This window comes from Asterias amurensis, chromosome 14, assembly GCF_032118995.1.
Source record: "Asterias amurensis chromosome 14, ASM3211899v1".
Lineage (NCBI taxonomy): Eukaryota > Metazoa > Echinodermata > Asteroidea > Forcipulatida > Asteriidae > Asterias > Asterias amurensis.
The window spans coordinates 13,884,393-13,891,708 of NC_092661.1; positions in this window are offsets into that span (position 1 = coordinate 13,884,393).

Below are 7,316 nucleotides of genomic sequence, written 5' to 3' on the forward strand. Positions count from 1 at the left end.
AAACACTTTGACGCCCTTAAAGTGGAACAGAAAAACCTCATGGAGAGGTTTCTTTATTTGAATGGTCAATGCCTTGATTGAATTTTGCTAATTCTAGGAAACCAGAAACTTTTAACCCAGGCTTGGGGTATTCAGATGATTCATATTTAAGTATTAGTATTTACGTCAGAACCCAAAATAGTGGTGAGATATTCATCACTGCTGTCAACCGACCAGTGAAGGGTTTGAAGAAACCAACTACCTTAAGGAACATTTTTTTTTGCAACTCGAACAATGAGTAGGAAATTTAAAACCCTTGGTATGACACTAAAAAATATCCACTAATTATGTAATTGACAAAAGCAAAATATGCAGTCAATCATACAATCGGTTTAGAAACAGTGTTTATTACCAAACTTGTTGGTAATATTTAACTTTCTTACATTACCCCAAGCCTGGTTCGACCTCAACTTAAAAGTAGGGCTGTACATTGTACAATTATAGTCTTGAAAGTTCTTCACAATTGAATGAGAATTTGTTGACCTTCCCATTTGTACTTAATGAGGTAAAATAATGCAGTTATCTTTAGCTAAATTTTAGATAACCTGGAGTATGAAGAGAAATATGTGGAGTCTCACAAATCTACCTCATGATGTGATGCTCTAGGTAACTCACTGAGCTGATGAACACTTCTCTAAATTGTCTCTGTGGCAACTACATGTAAGTTATTGCCTTCCAGTTGGCACTTACAATGTAGAAGCAATTGGTAACGTGATGTCCTGCATAACTAAAAACCCAGGATAAACTGATCATCACAACCCGGCTATGGGAAATCAAATCCCTACATTTTATGATATGAATCAATATCAGACAGCATTTTGATCATTAGTTAGATCACAATTAATGCCAATAAAGCACAGCAAGCTTGACTTTGTATTTGTGGCCCTTGTAGATATTGTGAAGAACTTTCAGGACGTTTTCTTACTCAACCTTGCTTGGTATTGCCAAACCTCGTTCCCAACAACTAGTCCAGAATGAACAAGTTGTTATTTGTTTGTTCCTTTAAGGAAACTTGGTAATCTATGAGACACAAATGAAGGGTACACCCATAATGAAGTACCTCACGCACTAACTATTTTTAGTTCCCATTTTTTCCTTCATTCACCTACAACTTACCCCCCCCCCCCCCATTTTGCAAATGAATGTATACTGTGACAAAGTTGTCCTCACTGTTCCTTGTCAGGCGAACTGTACACGTACACCAAACATCCACGGATTGATAGCCCCTACTGGGCAAAGTGGCAGTGGTTAACACCAGCCCCTATTGATCCACAAACTATGTCCACCACTAGACCCGTTATGGGCGACATAGCCCCTTTTTGGGCATCCGTTAATCTACAAGTTCATGTCAGGCAAACATGCACAACCTACAAATAGCCCCTCTAGAACAGCCTGACAACAGCCTGACAACAGCCTGACAAATAGCCCTTCAATAAGCTCTACTACTAGCCCCTATTGGACAACCAATAACCTACAACTAGCCCCAGTTGGGCAACCAATAATCTAGCACTAGTCCCTGTTGGGCAACCAATAACCTACAACTAGCCCCAGTTGGGCAACCAATAATCTAGAACTAGCCCCAGTTGGGCAACCAATAATCTAGCACTAGTCCCTGTTGGGCAACCAATAACCTACAACTAGCCCCAGTTGGGCAACCAATAATCTAGAACTAGCCCCAGTTGGGCAACCAATAACCGACAACTAGCCCCAGTTGGGCAACCAATAATCTAGAACTAGCCCCTGTTGGGCAAACAATTAACCACTAGCTGCTGTTGGGTAATCGCCAATACCTAACTTGTCTAAGTCTGGCAACCTACAACCAGCCCAAAATCGGAAAAGTGTTTGATAGACAGTTGGTGACCTCCCCCCCCCCCCCATTAAAAAATACACCAACTACTAGTTGTTTAGTTATCCCGTAAAAATGCCCTTTTACGGTTAAAGTGGCTGATCAGCAAATGCAATCACTACTCCCAATATTCTAAAACATTCAACCAGTTCCATGTCATAGCGAGATACGTGGGATGGATTACCATGGGAACGAGGTAATTAACATTGACCTATCGCCACTATCAACTCAGCCATATCTAGGACAAATAAGTGATAGCAATTGGTTAAAACAACCTTTGATGTAATTGTTCATCAGAGAATGATGGGCACATGCATTTACATGAATACAGAAACACATGTATCGTACTACTAGGAAAGTAGTGAGGAAAACTGCTCATTTGTATTTTGGATGAGCATACAATGAATAATGAGCAAATACTGCACATGAATGAGCATCGAGGTATGGTCTTCATGCAAGTACATCTCATTTTCCCTGTGTGCTAAATGAGGCTCATTGTATGTCAAGTATGTACAAGAAGAAGTTTACATACATGTACATCTTGTGTATGAGATGCTATCACTTACCAGTATTGTAGATCAGACTGATCATACAATGTGCTAAATAAATTGTTATTGGCTATCATAATATGAATGGCGGTAGGTCAATAGTGTTTGATTGAAGACTATCGATAAGCTCCATGTATTTTAGGGCTGTATACACCACTGGTTATTGATTAAGTAGTGAAGCTGAATTAGGAACCATATCAAATGTTGAAAAGAGAACTTTGGAGACACGTTTGTATCACATGAAAAGAAACATGATTTTGTTCAATGCATTGGAAAACGAAATGCATAAATCTTTTGTTGGATCTAAAGGAATGCATTCAAACTTACTAAGATTAAGATCAATGTAGACAACAATCTGTAAAAGTGTCGGAGCAAACTAGTCTACTGGACACAAACAATAAGCAAATAGCACTAAAACTCATGCCAGTTTTAACATTGAACTTGATCACTAGATCCTGTGTTCCACTTCATTTGTGGGTGACACTTTGAAAGATTAGGCAAAAAGACATCAACAAGGTGAAATGAACCTTAATGGATATTTTAACTAACACGCGAGTGTAAGTTCACATGTGGTAATTTATGCCAAATACTTGGATGTAATTACCCATAGGATTCCAGTTCTTTCACTTATTATTTTAAACCAGTGGTGTATACAGCCTAACCAATATCCATGCATACAACTAGCTCTAGGACTAAGGCCTTGCTGCTCATGATTATTAATTACAGAGATGTAGGCCCAGACATTTGTGGTAATAGGTCTTTTCTAGAATGCCAAACAATTCAAGTAGGTATGTTTAATTTGTGAAAAATGTAAGAGGAACATTCCAAAAGGTGTGTACTCGTCATCATAGGAGTATTGATACCATGCTGGATGATAGTTAATATCGCTTATTAGTTCATCAGTTACACTCGGGTCCATCTTGTATGAGATTTTATTAGTATAGGAATAGATCAGGTTTGCAGCATGGATTTCAGACAATCCGATGTACGTAGGAAACAAATCTCAGTTTCTAATCAAAATAAGGGTAGACAACAAGATAGGTGGATAGATGTAGGGCCTACATGTATTTCTTTTATCACCACTTGCTGAAGTAACTGCCGATCAGATAAATCAGATATGGTAGGATTTGATGACTATATTTCAACAGTGAAAACATATGAAATAAATTAAGAAGTAGCAACCACATACTGAATATTTTTTATTTAAAAATAAATAACATCTGGCATATTATCTACCCTGCCAGACAGTATCTACTTTAACACTAGTCATAGGCTACACTAAGAGCAGGCCATAGTTGTTCAGTTTGTACAAGATGTACAAGATGTACAAAATGTAATTCAAAATGAACAGTTGTATGCATGTGAGAATCTTGCAGGCCCTGGGAAAGCCTATAACGGTGTTTAAGGACTCTCTTCATCGAATCGGAGGTGATAAAAGTCTTAGCCATCTGTACTTAGTTCCAGTCAGTTTGCTCAGCAGAACAAGATTTAGTGCTAAATGCTTGTAAACATCCTTGTTAGCTTCATCTAGGTTTACAAACATGAACTAAAGAAGGCAAACAACATTTAGCTATTAGCTTATAGAATCACAGCTTCACCTCTTGATTTTCAAGTAGAGTTGACATACAGTCAGGAATAGTTCTAATAAAAATTAAAAATAAAACTGCTGGCATCGATGATAAAGTGAAGTACATTAAACATCTTAGCCATCAATAGTTTAGTTTAAAGTCTACCCACTCAGCAGATACACATGAAGTTCTTATGTCTTAGATGTAACCTTGAATGCTAATTGGATGAACTCGTCATTTCGTTAGCTTCAAGGAAAGATGAGATAGCAATCAGAATCAGTTGATGTTGATTGGTCGATATGAAACTCACTTTTTAGTGAAGAGGAATAACATTATTTGATTGATCAGAAAGCACAGTAGATTGTAATGCAGAAAAAGAACATAATGTTAAGCTATAGTCATTGAACAATTCAAGGGCCATTTTACATCTGGCTTGAGAGTACAAGTACTATAAATAGTTAGGTTATGATTTAGAGCAAATTGACTGGTAGAGGCGGAAGTCTTTGAATATTTCCCAGGGCCTGCTTATCGTAGGTTTACATGTGAGCTTTAAAAGGTGCATGGTATCATACATGAGGATGTAAAGTAAAGTGTACAGTGCATGAATTCGTAAACACTTCAATTAATCTTACCATGGACATAAAAGAGGCAGGACTGGCAAACCCTGTGTCACCAAAGGCACCATAGTTTCCCTTGATACTGAGGGGCTGATTTAGCAGGGGCGGGTCCATGATCTAAAAAATAGGGGGTGAAATTGGCCGGAAGTCCTGTCATGAAGGGGGGGGGGGGGGGGGGGGGAGGTTGGGGGAGTTAGGGTTTGTCACACATAGGATTGTGTCTAAAATGCATTTTGCATTTTAGACTGGTGAGATCAAAGTTCAAAGATGGAGAAATTCAGTGTAGTAGAAATGAACTTAAGGAAATCACTAGATTTGAAAGACATAATCACCAAATGAGACTGAAAGGGACTATCTTTTGTAGTCATTATAATTTGTCAGCAAAAGTTTGATGCACATTTCAGCAAGACGCCTGTTTTGTAGCAAGTGTCTTAAATTTCAAAGATAGTTTAGGTTTGGTAGTCATTGTGACGCTGTAAACGCGTTGAGATGACCCAAACAGCATTTTCAAATACTACACATGACCAATGTTGGTGACACTAGTTTAATCAATAAGGAAAGCATAAATTAACCATGTTTAGGAAAATAATACTCAAAGTACACTGTACTCGTAAGGGTTCAACTGTAAAGATTGTGTGACAAAATAATATTATGCCCCCCCCCCCAAAAAAAAAAAAAAAAAAGATAGAGAATGTTCAAAAGTACAGAAGGCTATTGTTACATAGGAAAATAAGAAAAGGAAATGACAGGGCTTTCCGGCAAAACATAGGGAAATAAAAAGAAGGGAGGTCCAACTTATAAAGAAGGGACCTCCCATGGATCCGTTCGATATAAATTTCCACCACATTGTCAAAAATTGAGCCACAAACTGAGTATGGTGCTCACAAACAGACACCCCAGGACCATGGTACAGAGAAAATATGCTACTCAAAACGGTGCAAGGAAACCAAAGAAATAAACTAAAACCCAATCAATTACATCTGTTTGCTAAAGAATGAGTTTATTTACATTATCAGGCGATCAAGATGCACAAAAGAGAAAGGAAAGACAGAATTTAGTCTACACTAAGATCAAGCGAAATTACAAAATAATTATAAAATACAAGTGTTTGTAATATACAGGAGTACAAGTTAGTGCTTCAAAAAGTTCACAAGAAGAAAAAATCTTCATTAACATTTATCTTTGCAGCTGAAAATTGGTTAAATGGAGTTTGAAACTCATTTCCGAACTTAGCAAATGAACCCTTGATGTGATATTAAATAAGATCGCACTTATCGCACAAATTATCATGTGTGAAACATGTCAATTTATGAACTTGACTTGTTTAGTGAAGTACTTTGGACTCGTAAATACATGAGAACCTTACACTGTTTTGAGTAGCAGGAGAGTTTGGCACCCTGGAAACTGGGAAAAGGAAAGTTTTAGAGAAGTTACAAGTTAAAAATTAACCAAACGCCACTTAAATCTCAATGGTGAGCAAAATAAAAAAAATATCTGCTTAAAACTAGTGAAATAGAATGAAATAAGCACCATAAATCACACCAAATAAATAAATTTAAATCACTTGGACAATGGAACCTTGTATACAACAAAATTCTTGACAAAATAATTCAACTTTAACTAGAAATGGCAACCAAATCAATTAGAAACTACACTTCCAAAATTTATAAAGCATCCGAAACCACTCATCACTAAACTAGAGTTCTTATTAAAAGCATTAAAAAGAACAAGCTATGTTTAACTTTTTGAAATGAATAGTATAATTGAACATGTGCTGGAAATTGACATCATTGACGATATGTGCTCATATTTGTCTTTGTGCACTCAATTAATAGATAGATAGTGGCGCAAATGCGCTTAATAATAATTATTCTTTTCCAATTCCTTTTAGAAACATAAAAAAGCTTATTCGTAAAAACGCTTCATGTGCAATAGTACTTTAAAACAGAGTCATCTAATAGTTTTTACACACTTTAAAATAAATTCACTGTTTGTGCTGATGAACTTGAACTGAGGCTAAATGCAATCATTTACTCGAAAACTTTCCCAATAATATTTCCTCCGGTAGAAAATTGTTTTAACGCTAAAATTTACAACGTTTGGTACGACAGCCAAGACGTCTCGTCTTGTCTTAACAAAATAAATGGCTATTTGTTTTTAAGCACGCTAAGCAATACACTTAAAAATGGCAGAGATAGGGTTTCTATGTGGCGTTGGCAAACATGATCAGTGGGGTTGAAACTAAAGTGACCTTTTATTCCAAACTTGGCAAATTATTAAAGAAAACTTGCGAAAATGTGTACATTTGTTTGATATTTTATTTGATAGGATCAAAACCAGGATGCAAATTATGCAAATGTAAGTTCAGAATAGACATTGAAGGTATTATTTCCATATGTAATGTCAGGAGTCGGAGATAGATACATCTGACTCGGTGTTAAGTTAATTAATTATTATAGTTCATTAGATCCTTCCCTTGTTATGGTCAACAGATGGGGCTTTGGCCACACAGACTAATATATATTGGGGACAATTGAACACTGAGCTAAGTCTATCACTGAATGGTGTTGAAAGAGGGCACTCTCTGACATAGTCTGTTGACACCTGTGGGCGGGGAACACTTGTGTGAAAACAAGGGGGGGCTTGCATGCACTGGGGTGCTGTTCATTTTTTTAATAAAGGTCAAAGGTCAAAGGTC